The sequence below is a fragment of the Parasteatoda tepidariorum genome, chromosome X2 (genome assembly GCF_043381705.1).
Source record: "Parasteatoda tepidariorum isolate YZ-2023 chromosome X2, CAS_Ptep_4.0, whole genome shotgun sequence".
Lineage (NCBI taxonomy): Eukaryota > Metazoa > Arthropoda > Arachnida > Araneae > Theridiidae > Parasteatoda > Parasteatoda tepidariorum.
Window position 1 is genome coordinate 54,820,635 of NC_092215.1, and position 22,564 is coordinate 54,843,198.

The 22,564-nt window shown below is 29.4% G+C and overlaps 1 protein-coding gene across 8 annotated transcripts in view; it reads left to right on the plus strand.

Moving 5' to 3' along the window:
• The window catches only part of LOC107443665 (ectonucleoside triphosphate diphosphohydrolase 3), a 104,611-nt gene that overhangs the window by 18,380 nt on the left and 63,667 nt on the right, over positions 1 to 22,564 (plus strand). Inside the window, exon 1 of one of the 8 annotated variants that reach the window (XM_016057628.3) lies at positions 13,659 to 13,905. The exons of 6 other annotated variants lie outside the window; for them this stretch is intronic. The gene's annotated coding sequence lies outside the window, so the exon portion shown is untranslated. Of the gene's footprint in view, positions 1 to 13,658; positions 13,906 to 19,018; positions 19,037 to 22,564 lie in introns of those variants that run through there. One more of the 8 variants, XM_071188245.1, reaches the window with a different exon arrangement.

The following is a 22,564-nucleotide window of genomic DNA, read 5'->3' on the forward strand; positions in this document are numbered from 1 at the left end:
TGAATATTAGTAGTAGTAAACTTGAAATCGGGTCGGCTGTGCAATGACTGTAATAAAATGAACTAATAAATTTGACCGGGATAGCCTGGTTGATAGGCTGTAAACTCAAAATTGAGTCGGTTGTTTAACGGCGGTTATAAAAAAAATAAAACTAATAATCAAATTGTCTTTTCTTGTTTTCTTTCTAACCCTTTGCATATTTTCTACGCACAATCAATATTTCATATTTCTAAGTCTTATAGATTTTGCAACAAAAAAAAAAAACAATTGAGAAAAAAATTCGCGAAAAAATCATTAAAAATTGCAAATAAAATATAATTAAAATGAATCTAAAAATAAGACTATTAAATATATAGTGGCCCAGCACGCCAAATTTTTACTCCGTGCTTAAAATGTGTTTCTTTTGTAACTTTTTTCCCTCGTTCAAAAAATATGTGCAATAAAAGAAAAGTTCTACATAATAGTCTCGTCACAATTAATATATTTAACAATAAAGTAATATTATCAAATTTTTTAATAATATAATGTTAATACTCAACAATTAAAAAAATAATGACAGTTTACTTTAGGTGTATAGAAATGGAATTTAACTCATAAGGGCCCCATCATTTTCAGTAGCTTAGGGCCCCACCAAGCTTAAATCCGGCCCTGTCACCATGAAGGGAGATGAAGGTTTCTCGATGTCGTGACGCTTCGCAAAACAGTATTCAGGAGCTGTTGGGGCAAATTTCCAATTTCTCTGTCAATGTAAGAATGAGGATATCCTTGTTTATTGCAGGGCATTCTCGACCAGAAACACTCCTCTTAAAAGCATCTCACACATTTTTATTGAGATTCAGATCTGAAGAATGTGCTGGCCGTACGAGGCGTTGAATAGCTTCACTCTGTACACACTCCTCGAGAGCGATTGCTCGATGATATACTGCGTTTTCATGTACAGAAATAAATTTATCAACGACGAAAACATCGATGGTTAACCTAAAGGGCAAGAGGACTTAAAACCATGATCCGTCTACCACTAAGGATATTATACGTCAGCACTGTGGTCGGTGTGAGCCGGATGCGGAATTCGTATCAACCACCCATCCCTGGGATTCGAACCCGGTTCACCTGATTGGAAGGCACACGCTCTATCCCTGTGCCATCATTTCTCAAAAGGACCAGGAGACAGGCACGCTATTTTTGGCCTGCTATCAGAATTTTTCCATTCAATACTACTTACTTATAAGTAGTACAGAGTGTTTTGCAACTCATTCGTAATTTTCACAAGAAATATATTTATTTAATTCGACATCATGAATCTAAAAAAAATTAACAGTTTTATTCTAGAGTAGAATAAAGTAGAAAAAAAAGCTATTCTATATTGAATCTTGCAAATGTGTAGATTTTGAGAAATGTAATTGTGAAAGGTCGAGAAAATTTCTTAACAAAGAGCGATCCTTTTTAATCGATCAAAGAAGTTTCATAAAAATATGCATTTGGAAAAGTTAAGATGACAGCAATGCAAAAAAAGTGAACAAAAATAATTAAGAGTGGAAAAGCGAAAATTATGGGAAATAAAACAAAAGAATTGACTGAGTCGGAAACATAAATGAACAAAGATATTTTATATATATAAATAATCAATCCCATTTGTTTTTTAAAATCTGAACCCACTTATGATCGACACAGAAAAAATGGAACAACAAGCAACCATTTCCTCAACTATAAGAAGCAAAATTCATCCATTTTCAGTAGCAGGTGTTAGTGACAAGTATCATATCTGCTGCTTCAGTAGCATCGGCAGTTTTGAAAGATATTTGTATTATTACTGAAACTGATAAATCCTTAGATTTTGATAATAAAAAAATAAAATTCGTAGAGTTCGCCAACGTAAGCAAAAAAGATTTTGAACTTGCATATTTTTGATTCATTTTTAATCATTTTGTCATTTAATTGCAATGTTTTCTTGTTTTTATTCTATAATTTATTTTCCTTTAAGTATTACAATATGATAATGATAAATCAATTCAATTAATACAATTAATACAATTTTCTTTTTAAATTTTTTCTTTTTTCTTTGAAAGTTGAAATCACCAAAATATTATTGAAAATACTGTCTTTCTCTACTTCAAACCCTATTTTCAGTATTTGGTATATATTTTGTAATCTGGCAATCTTGTTACCAAAGTATTTTAAATCATTCTTGAAAAATTTCCCGTTCATGTAAGTTCATTTGAATTCGCTACTCGCTTTATTGATTTCGCTTTATGTTTCATTCTGTTTTTTCTTTGTATTTTATTTTCTGTTTTTACGTGATATTTTTACTTAATGTGTTCTATTTTATATGTTGTAAATTTTTTTTGAGTGCTTCTCACACTATTGTATCGATATATTTTGCTTTGGCTATGTTGATTCAATATTAGAAAAAATTCCTCTTTGCGGATATAATAGTGTGAGCTGATGGAAAGATTATATTTTTCATTTTCCGGATTTTTACTATTTTTTTTTCCTTTTTTCGGAATTATTTTTTTTTTGAATTTTTATTATTATTTTTCTTTTTCCTTTTGCTCATTGTTCTCTAATTTTTCCATGTTTTCTCTACATTTTAAACTATCTCTCTCTCTCTATATATATATAGAGAGAGAGAGAGAAAGAGAGAGGGAGAAGAACATATTTACCCTGATATGTGTTGCATGCCATGGTAGATATGTTCTTACTTCTATAAGAACTCCATTTTTCAATCGCTGCTACAGCCCTTAAGATTTCTTTAAATTGGAAAAAGCTTTATGCCATTTTGTTTGTGTCAAATAGGATCAACTTTTTAGAGCTATTGCTTTATTCTATCATGAATTTTTTTTTAATGTTGTATAACGGCCCAAACTAGTATGTATGCAAAACAAAACGGTTTTTTTATTGTTATACTTGCGTATGAAGACTTGTGTGCTCATTACAAAACACCCTTTACAAATCCTATTCAGGTTTAAGAAAAGATTAAATTAGAGAAAATTAGAGATATTAGAGAAAAACATCACTACTCAAATTAGAGAAAAACGTTACAAAGATGCGGCTATTAAAACGCGTAGGTAGCTGGTTCAAATTTCAGGCTGTATGTGCTTGCTGTCTTTCTTTATCTTGTGTTATCTATATATCGACTTGACAAGGGCAGATTAGCCGAGTTTTGTAATAAGTACGAAAGCGCACCTATGAATGCGTAACAATAGGTAAATAAATATAAATAAGAAGATGCCTTCAGGGTTTCGATTGAATTTGCACTCGCTATCTCTACACTTCCATATTAGGATATTGGGAGAGCCCTGATATAGTAATTTTATTGACTCTCATGTATTTATTTAGTAATAGTTAAGCTACTGATTTAGTTCAGCGTTATTGTACATATTGTATGTATTTGTACATTTACAAATGCACATTTTTTTATAATTTTAAATGTTGGTAGATGTTAACTTACAGCACAGAAAAAAAATCTACTAACGAAAAACAAAGTTAACAAGTGTTTACTGCACTGTTGAAATTACTGATTCTTGCTTAAAAATGCCTAATTTTGCCGCATTTACTACCAAACAGCATGGTAATAAAAACCATATTTTGTTAATAATTTTACTAAAATGTCATAACCAAAGCTCTTCAATAAAGATTACCTTGGTTTTTGGTGTTCCCATAAAAATCAGAAACACGGTGAATTTGACCATATTCTGGTTGTTCTGACCATAGTTTTTTTCCTCTGTGTAAGCGTTCTGTAATCGAATAATAATATCAGTTAGATTTCAAAAAACTTTCTGAAAGCAAGCCCGTGAAAAGTTAGTAGTTATTATCTTTTTGCGATATTTCAAGTTACGATAAAACGGTTTGTGTCAGATTTTTGTTTGGACGTGAACATTGTGACGTTTTTGTAATCTATAAGAAAGTTACTTGCAACGTTTAGTTACGTTTCTGCAACCGCGGAAATATTTCCATATTATGTTTTTAAAACGTAACAGTTACATTTGGTGCTGTAAGGAATGTTTGGGAAATATTGGTTTATATGCTCTCAAGCCTGTCTAATGAATTCCAATCACGACAACTCACTACCGCCAGCGAGTAGCCTTGTAGTGGAGAACATGCAATCTGGACATCGTCACAGTGGGCTTGTGTAATGCTTGCCGACAAGTCCAAGTTTGTCTGCAGTCTGATGCACATTGGACTTTCATATGGAGGATACCAAATACCCGTTACCACCAAGACAACATCATTGAACGACACCATTACGGTAGAACAGAATGGTTAGCGGAATTACACTGAGCTCTCGAACAGATCTGCATGTAAAATTGTACGTTTACATGCAGGGAGTTAAACTGTACGTTGTAAAATTGTAAGTTGTTTGTAATGTTCAAATTTATGGGGACATTATTCTCGAATCACGTGTACGTTTGTTTTTAAAGCGCAGAACTTGTGTTTAAGGATGACAACGCTCGTCCCCACATCGTAAACGTATACCTTCAATCTGAGGATATTCCCGTATGGAAATGTCTGCATTTTCTCCTGACTTGAATCCGCTAGATCATATGTGGGACATGCATAGCCATCCACCACCTCCCACATGTATATGTCGAAGAGTGTTGTTTGTAATCTTTTCCAAAATCAGTTCAATAATTTGATTCTCAGATTGCATTTCATCACATGGGACTATGTATTAACCATCATATCAGCCATGTAATATTCAGTTTTTTAAAAGGAGATAATTTTTCTCCAGGGAGCAAAAATTTTAATTTTCATGAAGGATATCATACATGCACCATCTTTTTTTGTTATTTATCATTTGTTTATTAAATGGGCTTTATGAATGCGTTTGTTTTCTTTCTGAACCTTTATTTGCCTTATCCTTAATTGTATATTGAAGCTGTAAGAAAAAAATCATTTGAGTGATTGTAGAAATTTCTTTTGAAAGGGTTTAAACACATTCCTTTAGTTCATTATGTTCAAAGATTGCGTATAAATAAACGATTTGATGTTCCTCATATGTCTTACTGTGAATTGCGTAATATCAATAAGTGTGCAAACCATTCTATATCTAAGGTTGTCCATGTCTCGAATAATGATGGCGATGAAACCTATCATTGTTCTGATATCAAAAAACATTATCATAAAATTTGTAAACTTGTTCGGAATCTAGCGATGTACTTTGTAGAATGTGAAAAGAAAACCTGATTAAGTTTTGATCTCAATGATCGGATTTTCACGTATTAAAACTTAATCTTAATGGTTTGAGGGAGTGACTTTAAATATGCTAATTAATTAGAGCAGACGCTATTTCAAGTAACGATATCAGACTAAAAAACGTATTTTCTCTGAATAAACATACCTTTTTTTTTACAAATTTACATTCTTGACCCTAAGAATATGGGGGAGGGGGTAACGTAATCTGGGAAATATGGTCTTAATAGTTTAGGTCCTTCATTGTTAATTTTACGTTTTGCGTATTTCGCATATCTCGAGAAATTTTTAAGAGAAGTCATAAATTCTTGCACTCAGCTCTAAAATTCCTTTAGCCCTCTATAACTGCATGCAAAAATGATTTTAATAATTATTTATTATTTTTTTTTATCTAATTTAATAATAGTCAAAAAATATTTGAACTGTAAAGTAAACAATTTTTCATATAATTTTAAAGAATGAATTTTTGCACAGCAAAAAAAAATTTTTGAACAAAATCGGAGAAATAGTTCCTGAGAAATCAATTTTAAGCATCTTTCAAAATTTGATTTTTCAGAAATTACCGACTAATTTTGTTCAAACTTTCTATTTTGCAATATAAAATTACATTTCGTAAAATAATATAAAAATTTGTATACCTTACACTTAAAAAATTTTTCAGCTGATATTAAATAAAATAATAAAAAACAATTAGTAAAAATTATTTTTAGCATGAATTATCTTTGGATAAACGAATTGTGTGCAAAACAATTCACTTAGGGATTCAAACTTCAAAACTGAAAAAACTATTGCTGTCATATTTTAACTGTTTCGACGCCAATCTCCCAAAAATGAAACATAAACTTACTTTAATAAACAAAAATAAGCAAAATATTTTTCATACATTTAAATTTTAGTATTTTTACATTTTGCTTCGTAAGTTTCCACAATTATTTGATTGTTCATAAATTTCAGAAATTTAGTCAAATTTGTCAATTTTTTTTTTCGTGCGTATATTAAATTTACTATGAACCCATTTTTATCCCGCTTGTATTAAAATTTACTAACCCAATTTTTATCCTGCTTGTGTTATAATTTACTAAGAGCCCAATTTTTATCCTGCTTGTATTAAAAGTTACTAAGAATCCAATTTTTCATCCTGCTTGTATTAAAATTTATTAAGAACCTAATTTTTATCCTGCTTGTATTACAATTTACTAAGAATTCAATTTTCCTAATGCGATTAAAATATTTGCAACTTTTAAAAGGATAATATAACCCTCAGTGAAACATCTAATTATAAAAATTTATTTTAAAATTTGAAAGGCAAAATATTAGTTTAAAACTTAATGTTCCTCTTTTGCGTTTCAAAGGTTATATTTTTACATTTCAAGCAAATTCTTCGAGTTGTGTGTTGTCATTCAATTGGTATTTATTCAAGATAAATTATGATGGATGTTTTGATATGGTGGTTGATAACAGATGGAAAATGACAGAAAGTAATGCTTCAGAGTTTTTCTCTTTTGTAGAACTATTGAAAAGAAATTCTTTTCAGGGGGTTTGTGCTATTTAACAACGATGGAGAACAATGTGCTCCCAACAGAAGTGGATTCGTGATAAATTCGTTCTTACCAAGTGACAGTCTCATTTGCTTGAATCATCTGAGAGACGTTGTTAGAAGATAAATCAGGAGTTTTGATTGAGCTTGTTATTCAGAGAATCTCTAGAATATTTCTTTTAAAAGCAATATTGGCAATGGAATCTTGTTAGTGTGAACATTGATCATTGATTGATGAAATCTTGGTAGTGAGATCAATTGGCAGTGAAATCCTTATAAAATAAGAGAGTGAAACAGAATTAAGAATGTTGTAAAAATATCCTTTTGTAGTATTTTAAGATTATTCCTGGAGAATAAGTCTCGTGAATCATTTCATGCTTTAAAAATATATTTTCCAAAATGCTATTTTCATAGGATACCATTCAGTTTCGACTGGCGACCACAATCTGTAAAAAATGCCTCAGTCAAACACCAATGTTCCAAAAATGGAACATCGTTAAAAACACGCTTACATTTTATTTATTCCTTTAGATGGTCTTTAGTAGAGAATTTGTCATATGTCAAGTTATTTGGTTTCCCTTTCTTAGTTCAGCATTCCTTTAGTTTCCCTTTCTTAATTCCCTTTCTTAAACGGTAAAGGAATCCGTCGAAAAAAAGGTATGTTTATTCAGATAAAGTGCGTTTTTGTGTCTGATTTCGTAACTCAAACTACCGTTTGCATTAATTAATGGGCTTTTTTGACTCACGCCCGTTAACCATCAAGCTTGAAACCTTAATATATGTCCGATCATTAAATTATAACCGTTTTTTGCTCCGTGAAGTAAGAGCAGAAATTCTATCGAAAACTTAATCGGCATTCCATTTTCCGAAGATGATTTTTCCAACCAAGGGATAAACAAATACAGGAATCTTGTATAGTCTCAAGATTTAACCACACCGCAATCATGGGTTTTTATAATTGTGTTTTTATTTAAATGTAGTCAAAATCATTAAGAACTGAATTTCCAAGTTTTAAATAGAAGTATACATATTTTATAGCCTCTTTATATACAACAATAAATCTTTTCGGGAAATCGAGAAGAATCGGTTGCTATAGCCATATAGGTTGCTATAGCTACCCATAAAACGTAATCTAGTAAAGTTTTGTACTTTATTACTGATTTTATTCTTCGTATTTTACTGGAGATTAATCGTGCAAATTATCCCGGTTTGATATTAATAAATTCAATTGTAGATCATTTACCTACCTTCCCGGAAATATGAATGAAAGAAAACTTTTCATGTAAAAGTAATATCTGTTTGAATGCAAGGTTTGGCACATTTACTTAAAGATGAAAGGAAAAAAAACACAAGTAGTTGGCAGCGTCTCTTCAAGGCATTTTATTTTCAACTCATCGTTTAAGAATGTTGAAGTCAGTTTGTCACTTTTTTATAGTATCTGCATATTTTGAACGCTAACAAGTTTTTCTTTTTGTTTGATAAATAAAAACTCCAGTCACTCAGTAATAATTTTAACTTAGGGAGAAAGAAGACATATAAAGCGGTATAAAGATTCTAATTTAACTTTTAATTAATTGCATATTTTTTAAAACTTAAGTGGTAGCTAATAGGAAATAATTTATGAAAATATATGTAACACCATAGTAATTCCAATATAAAAAGTTTGGCGGAAATCAAACAAATATCTGAAATGGAACGTAAAGGGTGGTGACTAAGAAAACAAAAACTATCAAAGCATCTTATTAATTAAAATAAATGCTCGAGAGGCTTTTGTTCATCAAAATAATTAAAGTGGTAGGAAAATTTATACTGCAAAATGTATAAAAAAGTTTTTTAACGCGTTGAATGCCAGGGGGGCCACCGGTGACCGGCACTGAGTTTGCTCGCAGCGCCACGGGGGTCACCGGTGACCAACGAAGCCAAGATTATTAGAAACACATAATTCGAGTAAATTTTTATTTTTTTTTTATTATTATCGTTACTAAAATGGTTTGAAGAAATGAATGCTGTATAGAAGACACAAAAATAGTTTTATTTATGTACACAGAGATGCCAACTTGCTCCGGACAACGAATAAATATTTTCAAGAGGTAGTCTATTTATTGAGATTCATGGTTTAATAAATTCAATTTAGTAGATTTGCATCCACCACCATTTCTAAACAATTCGTAGGCTTATATAATTCACCACTTTTTTCAGATATGTCACGCTAAACCTTTTAAAAAACTAGCCGAATCTGTCTAATATTTGAAACTTTAGTTTGTAGCTATTTACGGTTTGGCCAGACGGGCAATCCATGCAAAATTATCGTGGCATTCAACGTGTTAAAGGCTGCATTCATTTAGCATAAAAATTTAATTCCATAGAATATGTTTATTTGCGTGTTCATTGTTGAGAATTTAGACTGGGAGGTTAAGAACAAATGAGAAAATATAGGCTGAGAGGCAAGACTGTTGTGCTAGGAATATATAGTTATAAGGGTGTACTCTGAATTCGATGCTGAAATTGTGGAAATTAAACACCAAATAGAGCTTGTATAACCAATTTAAATTCTTAGAACGTTCTGGAAAAAAACTGGTATTAGTTTTGATATAAGAAAGCTGAATATTAGCTTCCAATATTGGATCCTCCACTTTTGGTTAAAACAGAAAATAAAATATTCTGGTAATTACAAACATAATGATATTAATATTACTACCACTTTTTACATTTTTTCGGTTTCGTATCAGTCTTATAATGGAAAACGTTTACACCAAGATCATTCACACCATAGGTTTTTCGTGCGTCTGAACACCAAAAATAGTTGCTTTACACTTATGCGGTGTTTCACTACATCAAAATCGAAAATAATTGCTAATGTAGTGAAATCTCTAGAATGTAATGCCACCATGCTTGTTATTTAGTAACACTGAAATTTATAGTAACAGTACGATAAGATAGACTAAAGTTACTTTTACAATAAAAAACTAAATAATACAACACTAAATTAAAGCAATACAATGCTAAGGCAATATTAAATAAATAGTTATACAATATATTTACAATATATACTATATATTGTAAATATATTGCAAATATATATAGACTAAATTTTACAATACTGAAGCAAGAGTCATAAATTTAGCAAGCATATATATTATATTTCTTAAAAGGAAATCATATTGTTCATCAAACACAGGCAGAATATTAATGTGAATTTCAATGAAATCTAAGAGAATAAAAGTTAAATTTTATAAAATTATTTTATGCAATTGACAGATTTATGTAAATATCATGAGAACATAAATAGCTTTATTTTATGACTAAAAACATATCTGCATTTTATAAGTTGATAAGAATAGTTTGTTATTGTTAAATCAATCCGACAGGAAGATTAAAATTGCAAATAATCGACCTCAATCAATATTTTTTATCAATAAGTAAGAAGGATTGAAACTTAATTGGTATTAAATTTTCTACGGCCAGTTTGGTAATTATATCTGACGAAAAGAACTCATATTGTATTTTCATGTAAACGAACCACCATCTTGTCACTATCTTGCCCAGTTATTCATATAAAATGTTTAATAATGGTCTAAAAATATTTATTATTCGTTTCCCTACTATCATTTCACACAAGTCTTTAGTTAAATAGTTTAAATATGAACTAATTATTCGCCAAATTTTTGGATTTTCACCAAAGAGCTACAAATTGATGCTAAGATTTTACTACACCCCTTGAAGTAAATGCTCGATCAACTTGATCAACAGTAATTATTCAAGCAACAATTTTTAACACCAAATTAGGATAGGTATCACACAACAGTTTTTATAGTGCACTTTACACCACCAAGTTCTGTAAAAAATTTCAATATGCCGAGAACTTTCCTTTACAGTAAAACGTTTTAGAGTATATCAACGGCAAAAATGATGACAACTGTTTTATACCTAAGTAGTGTCGTGGAACGCCATAGTAGCCGGCACCATTTTTGTTATTCAGTTGCACTAAAATTTATAATTACAATAAGATAGATAGGTAGGCACTTGATTTACGTTGCATTAGAGCTGCATAATTGGCTATTGGCGACAGTCTGGGAAACATCCCTGAGGATGATCCGAAAACATGCCATGGCAATTTGATCCCCTGCAGAGGCGATGGCTCCCTTGCTTTAATAGCCGGATGACCTGAGCGCGAAGTCGAGCACTTTATTGTAGAACAGTTTAACGAGGATCGATACGGCGCACCCTCTGCCCTTACGCTGGCTGATCGAAGTGGTCACCCACCCGCTTACTGTGATGCTTGATAACTAGTGATGCTTGATTTCGGTGTTCTACTGTGAACCTCGTCTTTACGATCAGTCCACTACGGGACACAATAAGATAAGATATGCATAAGAGTCAGTAAAGTTATTTTTACAATTAAAAACAAGAATCATTAATTTAGAATGCATCTATACACTAATTCCAAAAAGGAAATTAGTTTGTAAATCAAACTTACACGTAGCACAGAGAAAACACTAAGACGTATTAGGAGTGATAGAACGGATAGAAATTGTGCATTATAAAATCATTTCATACAGTTCTCAGAGATTTAAAAGTTAAAATATAATATCCTTATTAAACAACTAAAAATGATATACATAAATATTGAGCGAAGAATTTTTATTTCTGTTGATGAATATCAGCAATTGAAAGTAGCCACTCGTTAACTTATTCCAGATAGTAAACAAACTACTTGGCTTTTCTTTAATTCCAAGAGCGCCAACATCGGTGTTTTCGGACTCGTAACAGTTTGGTTCATTAGCTTTAAGCATTTAAATCATACCCTATTAATCACTCGATTTGGTGTCAGCACGAAATAAAGTGTTCCTTTACCCAATTCGGCGATATATTACGCTACAACTTTTACAGTGTTAGTTCTAAATAAGTGAAGTAGTTGCCCCGCTTCCTTGGTGTTAAGATACGCTAAAAAGCTTTACAATATGCAATAACGTTCAATAACTTTATTGTGTGTATCTTATTTAACTGTAATTACCACCTATTTTGATGTTAAGATACCCTAACATTTTTACTTACAGTGTAGTTACAAATGAAGTGTTAATTTCAATATTAATGAAATGAAATTTTATGCATTTCTAAAGTAAAAATGCTTTAAAAAATCTATTTTTCTTGTGATAATTCCTACAGAATTTTACCAAATGTTTTTTTTTTTTTTTTTTTTTTTGTTCTTAACAAAAGTAACTATCATTTGTCATCTTAAAAACTTTACAAAATGAAGAGCGTTTCATGCTTTAATCAAAAATGTAATTTCATACAGTCATTTTGAATCGGTATTCTGTACATTTTTTTTTATTCTTTCATTCTTTACAATTATAACAAACGGAGCCGCAATGGCTCAGGGGACAGAGCGTTTGCCTTCCAATGAGGTGAACCGGCTTCGACTCCCAACAAAGGCTGGTCGATACGAATCCGCACTCGGCTTACACCGACCACAGTGCTGACGTGAAATATCCTCAGTGATATGCGGATCATGAGTTAGAGTCCCCTTGTCGCCAGGCTAATCGGGGACGTTTTCGTGGTTTTTCTCTCCATGTAACGCAAATTCGGGTTGGTTCCATCAAAAAGTCCTTCATGAAAGCAAATTTCTCCCAATACTTGATCCAGGAGTTCCCTTGCCTTCTGGATTGGGCTTAAAATTACAAGGCTACGGAGTTGAACATTAGCAGTCGTAAACCCAACAAATTGAGTCGACTGTTTAGCAACGGTTATGAAATTATAACAAGCGAGCCGTTGTGGTTCAGGGTTAAGAGCGTTCGCCTTCCAATGAGGTGAACCGGGTTCGAATTCCACATCCTGCTCGCACCGCGCACAATACTGACGTAAAATATCCTCAGTGGTAGACGGATCAAAGGTTAGAATCCCCTTGCCCATCAGGTTAAACGTGAGAGATTTTCATGGTTTTCCTCCAAATGTAACACAAATGCGGGATAGTTCCATCGAAAAGTCCTTAAAAAAGGCAAAATTTTCTTTGCCTAGTGGTAGCAAAGGTAAGGTTTAAATGAGTTATAATTAAAAGAAGTTTGCCCATTACGTTGGCGAGGCTGCTCCACCGCCGTGGCCTAGGCACAGGTACCCACTGGGTAACGATAAGAGTGTGGCAACTCTGACTTTTTTGAGGCGCATAGGAAATAGACCCAAGTGCCAACGCTGTATCTAAAAGCCTCCACACGGTTTCTTACAAGTAGTCCGATCTGACCACTATGAAGATAAACCAATTTACAGCTATTTAATGCAAAATCTGGTAAAATTATGAAAGTGGTAGCAAATAAATCTCTTAAAATTTTCTGTATTTTTTAGTATGATGGGTTTGCCTTATTTACTTGTCAACCACCACAAATTCAATTCTCAAATGTATAAGATAAATTTCTCCCAATTACTTATAAAAAAGAATCTGACTTCACGCGCACAGCTGGATCACTTTTTAAATAGTCTGCGCAGACTTCTTATAAAAAACCGTGTGAAGGCCTTCTGATGTAGGAGGCGATGTAAATACTCGCCATTAAAAATATAAAAAAATTTGCCCATCTCTATAATATTAATAATTTAAACCGACAGATAAAAGGTCAGATATTCAAATGCTCTTGTTCTGAAGTTCTGATTTAAGTTTTATAAAATTATATTGATTTTAAAAATCTCTAAGAAATAAACTACTGCAAAAATAATTTCACCCGCAAACCATATGCTTAACACATCTTTTTTTTTAAAAGTAATATATGTTTGTTTTTCAATTAATTTAACTTGTTTACTATTTTCAATGGCCTTCAAATCCAAGGAGAAATATATCTTTAAATGCATGTTTATTTTATAATCCAGAATTCTTTAGTTTAAAATAATTCTTTTTCTCATTTACCAGTTTTAGAGAATTTTACAATAGATATTCAGAATGAGTGCTAGACCGGTTATTTTCATTAGTCTGTCAGTCTCGCATGAAGTCTTATAATTACATTTCGTAATCGAGTTCCATTTTTTTTAATTCATAATTTAGTTGATTATCAAGTTGTTGAGATGTTTATGCGTTGATTGAGTGACTCCTTTAATAGATGAAATCATCTCCTCCAATTGAAACCTTGGGGTCTAATTATCCTTTATTTAACTATGTTTGGATTTTAATTTTCAGGGATGCTTATCATCTTTAACTGGTAAGTTTTAAATTTATGTTTTCAAGGCATTTGTGTCCATTATAAGAAACTTTTCTCGAAAAAACGATAGCTTCATTCTAAGGTTTTGTGGAAACAAAATAATTTTGCCTATCATAATATTTGTAAATATTTATGTCTAGTCAAAGCTTTTTAAAAGATAACAGAAAAAAACTAACAGAGTTTTTAAATCGAAAATGGACATATCATTTGATTCCGTTTTTCTTATTGCGCTTTTTCAATAAATAAACTAATGAATTGAAATAAATTCGGTCTGTTTGCATAGCATTAGTCTTTTTTAAGACTGTAAAAGTTAATTTTATAAGGTTGCTACTGGTAATATAAATCTATAATAATGGTAGAGGAATTGAAATTTGTCTAAGAATCTGTAATAGACCCAGCAACCACGAAAGTAATGATTATGCTTAGTGTTTAAATAAGTTGGGAAAAATAAGCAAGAAATTTTCTTTTAATTGCAAAATTTGGGTTGAAAATTGAAAAGATATAATCTTTGCTGTGTCCACGCTTTTTGAGATGTGTCCAGATTTTACAAAAAAGAAACTCCTATTTTTCTCATTGGTGTTCTCCATATATAAACCCAGGCAGGCATTAATGGGTTATTAAAAGGTTCCACTCCCTGCTCGCTTCACTTACCAACCCCAACTATTACTACCGAATTACTTTTGCTCGTTAAAGATAAACAAATTATCAGCATAAAATTTTAAAAAATATTCAATTAAAATATTCTATAATTTCTACTACATTCAATTTTTAATATATTCTACAAAAAACTATAGCACAGATTTAGCTCTTGAGTTCATTGGGATACGATTTATACCAAATTATTTTGCTCGGTAATTATTGAAATTAAATCCGAAAACATATTTTAATTCTTTTGTAATTTCCCGTTGCTATTAAAGGACAGTAAATGTTTTTTCTTTATTTATCCTGATTATTTAGGAATAGCTTAATATCGCTTTAGACTTGGCATGTGTTGGCTGAGCGCAGTTTTGCATAAAAATTTATTCCAAAAGTTATGAGCTATTAAGGTATAAATACAACTTATATAATATAATTTTCTCTATAGAGAAATTAAGATAGCTTATTAAAATCGAAAAAAAATTATAAGATGGTATTTAAATTCACAGTATCCAACCTACTATGGTAGCGAAAAAGCAGAATAAAAAGAATTACACGGTAAAAAAAAAAAATTAGCATTTGGCTGCATAGCTGCCACAACTGCCAGCAGCTGCTGAATAATCTGTAATTAAGTTGTTTTAAATATTACAACAGACAGATATGAATTTCATTAAGTGCTGTGCTTGGAATACAACGAACTGCTGTCAACATTACAATATTTTATTTTATTACCGACGTTGAACAGTCGACCCAATTTTGGGTATAAGACTACTAATGTTCAACTCCGTAGCCTTAAATTTATAAATTGTAATTGCCTAAATGTTATAGGTCCCGTGGACTCGGTTTTGATAAAGTTGTATCTCAATTTATAAATATACATAGGAAAAAAAGTTCTCAGATCATATGCATGTTTTATAGTAAAAACATAATACTTTGAAATTACACATGGATGTTCATTGCACATTTTATATTTGTTTTTAATTATTTCAATACTTCTTTTAAAAAAATTCATAATTTTCTAATTATTTCATAAATTTTGTAATAATCATTCCAAGTATTAGATTTTATGCACAGACGTGGTCCACAAAATTTCAAGAAGGAAATAAATTAAAAAAATAATAAAAATGGGAGAAGTATGTACTAATATTTTTAGTGAGGACCAGAAATTTTTGCTGGCTACCAAAATTTTTCAAAATCTTGACCTTGAATAACTTTTGTTCTAATAATTGGATTTCCGTGAATTAAGTACCAATCTAAATGGTTCAATAGGGTGACCTCTAATATTTTTATTAATTAGTGCTAACTATTAAGTTGAACTCACACAAAAACGTACTTTCATTAAATAACCAAACTTTTCATTCCATGGATTTGCATTTTCGACCCCAAAAGTTTAGTTTAGAAAGTTTGAGCCCTTTAATGTTAATTTTATTTTTTGCATAATTCATTATGTCTAGGGAGATTTTTAAATCAAGTTGAAAAATTTGTTGATCCAAATGTATTTCAAAGATAAATTACGCACTTTATAAATATGTAAAAATGCGTATAAAATTTTAAAAAGATTTCAACTATTTTTAAATAAATAATGAAAAATAATGAATACTTTTTAAAACTTATTTCCTACATGGAATTACCTATGGATAAACAAATTTTATAATTGAGTGGAAAAAAATCGACTTATAAATTTGCCGAGATAGTATAATTTCACAAAAAGTGAAATTAAGATTAAAAAACTCCCATACTCTGATTACATATTTTTTCCAAGTATGCTTCAGACACTTTGAAAAATATTTAGGCCACGCCTGGAATATCCCTAAAGTTTCTTTTATTCTTTCTTCTTTTTATTTTGGATCAAAAACTTAATCTAAATTTTTTTAATGTAAAATATAAAACAAGTTCTTGTTTTCCAGTTCAAAAATATAAATTCTCGAAGTTAAAATAAGAGTAATTTTCAGTTTAGGTTATTTATGTGGATTCCGAAGGACTTAAATGTTACATTGTATACGTAATTTTCGTACAGTGATTTTAACTTGTAAAATGCATATTTTTGAACTTGAAATCTAAGGTTTTTTTATGCTTTTAAAATATTGAAAATTCTCGCTTTTTGTCCCAAAATATGTTATTGCAGTCTCATTTTGAAATAATTATAAAACATGTGAATACAGTTACAACTTTTTATCGAAATCAACGTAAAAGTTTTCGCTCTACAATGTAAAAAATTTTAGTATATTTTAGCGCCAAAAATGGTGGCAACTAATTTATACCAGTGTATTGTTGTGAAGCATTCTACAAAACTCTTGGATTTTGGTGTTCACCAAGAATGTTCTTTAATTGGGGGGACAGTATACTTCCCCTTATTTGTCAGTCAGTATCACTAAAATTTAAAATACCAGTAAAATATGATAGACATAACAGAGAGTAAAGTTATTTTTATGATACAATATTGAGTAAAAATCATTAACTTAGAATGTATATATACTGTAAAACATTTTGATGTATAGTTGACTCCACTTTTGTTGTTAAAGTAAACTACATATATATTTTTTAAGTACGGAATTGCAGTGACCGTGCTAAAAATTATATAAAATGAACAAAATAACAATTGGTTAAAAGAATTAAAGCGGATATATTGTTAAAAATGTCCTTGTTTGATAAACGAAATGTTTTTGAAATGAAGCTATTGAATTGATTTCAAAGCGCATGAAAATATCTGCAGTGAATAAAGAAACAAAAAATGAATAAATAAAACTATAACAGTAAAAATGCAAATAAAAAATATGCACTGTAAAATATTCTAGTTTACCTCAACTTCAAAAAGGGTAGTAACTATGCTCTCAAAATTTTTTTAGAGCGAATACAATATTTCTTAAAACAAGATTGGTTTGTTTAACAGCGAGAAAATATTTATATGAATTCTAACAAGGCTTAACAAAACCGAAGGGAGTAGAAATTAAATATTATAAAATTACTTAACACAACTGACGATTTAAGTAAAGATTTTTATGACAACATAAGCATCTTTATAACACAATTAAAAACATACATGCCCTCTTATAACCTCCATTTCTGTGGAATGTTAAGCAAATTTTCGCCTTTTTTGTTCGATCGTAAAAAAAAAATATCGATCGTTTGACGATTTCAATCCTACGCTAAAATAATTCATGAATGGAATTAATGCATCTGAGCTTGAAATCTGAGCTTTATCAATTACTAGTGTTAAGATTTATCTACACCTTTTAAAGTGAGTCTAAAAGCTCAATTCTTTATTAATTTAAAATATCGCACAATTTTTAGTGATTTTGGACACCAAATTCAGATAGGTCCCACAGTTTTTACAGTATATTATATACGTCTTTGTATTATTTAAAGGTGGTAAAATTTGCTTCCAATCATTTTAAATTCCTTTACTTCTAATACCCAATGAAACACTTCCGACTAAATCAAGACGAAAATGAAGAATGTTTTAATTTTATAATGAAAGTAAGATTTATAATTTTGCTTTATATTATTTTTGCTAAGGAAAACTCTGCAGCCAAAAGAAGAAGAAAAAAGGAAGAATGTTTTAACTTCATAATGTAAGCAAACAAAATAAATTCATAAGTTTGCTTTAAATATCTAAGGAAAACTTTGCTACCAAAAGAATTAAAAAAATGAAGAGTGTTTTAACTTCATAATGAAAGCAACCAAAATAAATTCATAATATTGCTTCATGTATCTAAGGAACACTCTTCTGTCAAAAGAAGAAAAAAATGAAGAATGATTTAACTCCATCATGAAACATTTCATGAAGGACCATCACATATATTTGGACCTTCGAGTTTTTGAATCAAATAGTTTGTGAAGAAAGAACAAAGTTTGTTTATTTCCCTTTGATTTTTTAAAGTTTATTTGAGAAAAGGAAATATTCATTTACAAGAGTTTATCTCTATTTTGTTGTTTCCTAATAGTGTTCTCATTAAGTTTAAGTCATCAAATGATGTCAGAGGATGAAATGTGCTGCAAGGAAAATTGCAACAAGGATGGATTAAAAAAAGTTTCCTGTTTTGGTTAAAATAGAAACATTTCAACTCAGCAGATTTTATATGTTTTTTTACATCCTGTGTTTATTTTAAAAAATTAAATATGACAACGCTTTGTATTATAAATACTCATCTATATTAATATGGCGAATGAAATGAGAGGATTCAAACTTTTTTTCGATATCTCTAAAAGTATTCATCCTCAACAGTTCCAAAATACTTCAGTTTGCTCTTTTTAAATAGATTTTAATTTGTGAATGATTTTGGTCATATGTTACGGTCAATGTAATTAATCAGTTAGTATTGCTAATCACCCGTTATTTTTAATATTAACCAAGTAAAGCATTTCTAAAATAATGCGTTTCCGTCTCGATAAAAGTGCTTCCTGAACGATAACATGTATAGCCATATCAGTTACCATTTATAAATAAATGCTATCACGTAAGTTGACATTTTAAACTTCTTCACGTTCTCCAAAGGCAAGACAATATTTATTCCTTCTGTCATTTAGTATTAATGATATTTTGAGCATATATCTTCTCAAATTCTGAATATTATACTTTAATATTATTGTTATTTTCATATTTTCTTTTAACTTACCGATTTAATCTTTCCTACATTCTTATTTTGACCAAAATATTTGATCCACCTACTATATTATTTCTTTCTTCTTTCATTTTACATTATTATTCCTACATATTTCTTTAATATTATTGTTTGCATATGCATTACTGGATCATCTTCACTTTTTCGAATTCCTAATATTAATATTCCTTTGGCACCAGATTCGATATTTCTTTAATATAATTCCGTCTTTGCTTTTTTTTAATATTCAGAAAGTATTTTTTTATAAATTCGTTTATTACATACATTAGTATCCATTTTTGAGTTTTACATTACAATCCCTGTGTAAGATTTTTTTTCTCTAAATCTGGCAAATTCCCCATTTTTTTTCATTTCCAATTTATGGATATAAACTAAATTTAATAATTACTAATTAACTAAATTAGCTAAATTTTTACAGCTGAATTTGTTACACATAAAACTATAAATTTCCATCTAAATTGATAAGTTAAAAGATAAAAAAACTTGGATTGTACTCTTTTTTTTTTTTTTTTTTTTTTTTTTTTTTTTTTTTTTTTTTTTTTTTTTGCTATGCAACTCCCACTCACATTCTATACTATTTTTATTCTAAGTTTATGATTTTGATTTTATCATCTTATACTTTACCTTAGTAAGCAAAGATTTTGAAGTTTCCAGTCATGCTGATTGTATTTATTTAGCTTTACATAATATTCTTAACGAACTTCTTAAGGGAAGTCACGTTTTTAAAACAAAATTACATATTTAAATTTTAAGTTCATTATAAAAATCAGATTCTAATGATTCTAAAACAATTTTATTTTCGAAGCTGCTTTCTCAAAAACTATGAATGCAAGGATGCCAACTGCTCCGGACACGCCAAAATAAATTAAAAAAACTACAAGCTAAATTTTGTAAATATTTAACTATTTTTGCTCGCTTTTCAAAAGGTATAGCATGACTTAACTATTTTAAAGTGGTGAATTATATAAGCCTACGAATTATTTAGAAATAGTGGTGGATAAAAATCTGCTAAATTGAATTTATTAAACCTAAAATCACAATTGATAAGCTACCACTTTAAAATATTTATTTGCTGTCCGGAGCAAGTTGGCATCTCTGTAAATGACACTCTTTAACATTGTTACTATTTAAATGTTTTTTCTCAATTTCAACACAAAAGGTACTCTAAAACGTTGCTTCAATGAACTTGAATTGTGGTGTAGATAATCTTTACACTATTTACGTTAACTGAAGGTGAATTTTCAATCAAATATTTATTTGAAAAACGTTCATTAACAAAATGGTGATGTTTTTCTGTTCCAATATCTTTGTGTCATAAGAAAGAAATATTCTCTTTTAAAAACAACATTTCATTTAACAAGGAGATTTCATCCCTTTTCAAATATCTTTTTATGTCATACGAAACAAATATTTTTCTAAATATATTCTAATCAATATTTTTGAAATCCCTTTTCTTTTTAAATGAATAAAAAGTACGTTACTAGAAATTATGACTTTCCAGTATTATATACTTTTCATCATTCTTATTAGTTATTAGCATATATTACTGGAAAAAATATCAAGTTGTGTGTATTTGCCATATTTAGAAAATGTGTCTTAAAAATGACATTTTTTTTCATTTTGGGTATAGAGATTTTGTTGCATTCTTAAAAATGTCCCTTTCTTTTTATAGAAATCGCGTCAAATATTAAAAATCCTTAAATTTTATTAGTTTTAGTACTATAAGATAGAAAGAATTAAATAATTATTTCTGAACTTTGTTCTTTTTACCAAAGATATAGTGAGTTAAATTTCAGAAATTTGTTAATTACTTCCCTTCTCTTTTCATTGATCACCGATAGAAATGGGGTCTGATTGTAAGCTTTTGAAATGATATCTAGAATTAAATCCAATTTTCTTTGAAAAAATGTTAAGAAGCAAGATTTAATCTAATCAATTAAAATTAATTAATATAACTAATTATTAACTTATCAATATTAGTTAATTAATATGATAAGTTCTTAACTTCACAATGCAAGGAGACAACATGATTCCAATTCAATTATTGGAAATGATTCAAAACCATTTTTGTTGACTAAAAAGTAAAGAGTATAACAGATATAATTCAAGCATTTTATCCTACCAAATAAATAATGTCTCTCAATAAATTATTAAAAATTGTACTTTCTTTACCGGCATCATACATAGTTTTAAGAGGCGGTTTTGACTTCTAGTTGTGACGTGCCATTTTCCGAAAGTTTTAAAGATATCTGGACAATAATTACAAACATTTTTGCATAACTAGAAGCACATTTAAAGATATCTGCTTTATCATTCTATATCTTTCGAATAACACTTTTCTGCGAGATTGTTAACGAGCATTGTTGAAGTAAAATGGTATTTTCTTCGGCATATCATTAATATCAAAATGGAATATAACTTCTTATACCAGATTCTCTTATGGTTATTTATATGACGAAAATAATGAGTAAACAAAAATTTTATGATGAAAAGAATTTTAAAAAATTTTATGATGAAAAGAATTTTAAAAAATTTTAAAAGAAAACTAGAAATGTCATGTGCAGGCAAATATTCTGCAAATATGATTTCAAAGTGCTACATTCGTAACTAAATCGCCAATTTACAAAATATGAAATTAGAAGGTAAATTGTGAGTAGTGGTATATGTTTCTAAGGCGCATTCATACTGAAACTGGAAATTGCATTTTTTTTCGTCTGTTTCCTTGTATTGGCCCAAAAACTGGATTTCTGCAAGGTAATAATATTTAATACTGGATAATTCAAAATTTATAATTAATAAAAAGTGGAACTTTAAAAGCAGCATTTTAATTTTTTGATTTGTATTGAAATTATTAACACTATAATTTGATTAATTATTGAAATTATAATTTGAATGACATTAAATATTTATTTGAATATTAAAGGAGGTTGTTGGTTAGTTATTAAATATTTTTAGCCAAAGATTGCTCGAATGGGATTTGCGCATTGCAAAAATAATAATCTAGATAACTTAGAAGCTTATACCTTATCAAACTGGAAAATTTTTTATGTAAATATTTGATTATTTTATTTTACTATTTTATTGTTATTGTGTATCATGAATTTTGTGTTTTATTTTGTATTTTTCTTACATTTTTGCGTTTTTTTTACTTTACAAAACTTTGTTTACGAACCGATGTGTTTTTTTTCTTTGTGATCTTCAAACCATTGCATTGATATATTTTGCTTTAACTATGCAACGTTAAAAAGCACTATTTCGCTGATATAAACGTGAAGATTTTGTAGATTAATTATTATTCTCTATTACTCTATAATTATTATTAATTATAATTTTATTATTATTCTCTTTATTTTTTTTCTTATTAATCTCTTTCCATTTTCTTATCATTTTCATGTTATATA